The sequence below is a fragment of the Lipotes vexillifer genome, unplaced genomic scaffold (assembly GCF_000442215.2).
Source record: "Lipotes vexillifer unplaced genomic scaffold, Lipotes_vexillifer_v1.1 scaffold597, whole genome shotgun sequence".
NCBI lineage: Eukaryota > Metazoa > Chordata > Mammalia > Artiodactyla > Lipotidae > Lipotes > Lipotes vexillifer.
The window spans coordinates 736,836-738,949 of record NW_006797597.1 but is presented as its reverse complement, the minus strand read 5'-3'; the positions used below and the strand labels follow the sequence as shown (position 1 = coordinate 738,949).

General features: G+C 38.0%; 1 protein-coding gene across 1 annotated transcript in view; it reads right to left on the bottom strand.

Moving 5' to 3' along the window:
- The window catches only part of ZNF277 (zinc finger protein 277), a 117,105-nt gene that overhangs the window by 43,555 nt on the left and 71,436 nt on the right, over positions 1–2,114 (bottom strand). The window lies entirely within an intron of this gene.

Here is a 2,114-nt window from a genome sequence, read left to right as displayed (position 1 = left end):
CATTCCCTACACAGACCTATAAGATAATGAGCATCCAGGACAGAGCAACTATCAGAGACTAGAATAAAAAAGAGTACAAGAGTTGTGGGAAGCAGAGTAAATAACTACTAGACTCGCACGGCATGGCATGGCTTAAAAAGGCAGGTATTAGGCACACCACTTAGCTTAAAGCCTCAGCTTTGCTTCTCATTCACTAAGTGCTCCTGGGCAAAATCATCTTTCTATGCCACAGTTTCCTCATCAGTAGAACAGCATTTAATAGCTATCTCACAGGGTTGCTATGAAGCAAGGATCTAATGCAAAGGCATGGCATATGGCTGGCACTCAGTAATTGTTAGTTTCTTTCCACATCTCCAAGTTGGCCTGTAGTCAGAACTTGCCAGCTTTAAATGGATTTTTATACAGCTACATTTATCATCTTTTCTTCATTTCACTCTGATGGGCAATGAAGAGACATCAATGGGGCTTTCTCATTAGAAAGTCAATCCTGGCACCAAAGGATTTCCATGATTTAGCTTCATCTTACCTCTTCAAACCTATCTCACACTCCTCCAAAAATCTTTCAGATCAGACTTAACTTTCCTGAATATACCTTGAACATACAGATCCATATGTATTTTCCTCCCTTTTCTACAACTCTCCAAATACCCAAATCCATCTCACTGTTAAGACATAATATATTGTTATTTGTATTACTGGCAACATTTATTGAGTGCTTTCTACATAGCAGATACTATCGCAAGTATATCACATGCATTATCTCACTTAATCTTCACAAGCCCTACATTCTATCATTATCTCCATTCCCAAGAACACATATTTGCGTTTTTTCTCTAGATTGTACACTCTTTTATGACATGAACCATGCCTTGTGCTTCTTTGTATGATCACCTAGTTAAGCAGGAATTCAATGAATATGAATGTATGTATACAATGACTGCAATTTCATCATATTTTGTTTCTTTTAAGCTGCCATAACACTCACTTTCATCAAATCTACTACTCTGACAAAGTATAAAGTTGGTAAAAAGATGGGATGTTGTGATTTGTCATAAGAAATGTATATTTGGCTTTAGCCCCCATTCCTGGCACTTAGCTCCTAAAATCCAGGGAATTACTAAGTGTTGAGAGCTATAAATGTGTTTCTTTGTTACGTTAACGAGCTGGCTTTCAGAGAGTACTAGGTAACCTAAGGATGAGGGCCAACTATGTCATTTTGAGGGTTGGAACTTTCATTCCCCTCAATGGTCAATGATTTAATCAATCATGCCTAAGTAATGAGGTTTCCATAAAAACCCAAAAGGACATGGTTCAGAGAGTTTCCAGGTTGATGAAGCTCTCTGAACTTCATCTACATGCTGCCTTGGTGGGCCTCAAATTCCATGGGGACAGAGCTTCTTTGTTCAGGATCTCACCCTATGTATTTTTTCATCTGGCTGTTGATTCACATTCATTAATATCCTTTGTAATAAACCAGTAATCTATTGAGTAAACTAGTTTCCTGAGTTCTGTGAACCACTCTAGCAAATTAATCAAACCCAAGGAAGGAGGGTCATGAGAACCCCCTTTATAGGGGTTCACAGCCAGTTGGTCAGAAGTACAGGTGACAACCTGGATTTGCGATTGGTAAATGAAGTGGATAGCAGTCTTGTGGGACTGAGCCCTTAACTTGTGGGATCTGATGCGATCTTTGAGTAGACAGTGTCAGGACTGTGTTGAATTCTAGAACATGCAGCTGGTGTCAGAGAATTGCATGGTGGTGTGGGGGAAGAACCCACATGTTGGAGGTGGTTTCACAATCTTAAAAGGTTATCTAAGTTTTATAGATGTAGATATTTCTAGGGACTTGAGTCTGTCTACAGACATACAATAAAGATTCTGTGTATCGAGTAACAGTAATGGCTGCTGTGTTAGTTTGAGTTCTTATAAAGAAATACATAGGGGTACTAGGATTATATCAGTTTGATCATTTTTGATTAAGACCACTGTGAGTAAGAGTGAAAAAACTCATGGAAATAAAAAATTATGAATAAGTACTACCAAACAAAATCCATAAAATTTTACAGTCAATTTATCCTTATTCTGCAGATTTCTTAGATATTACAATAGGGAAA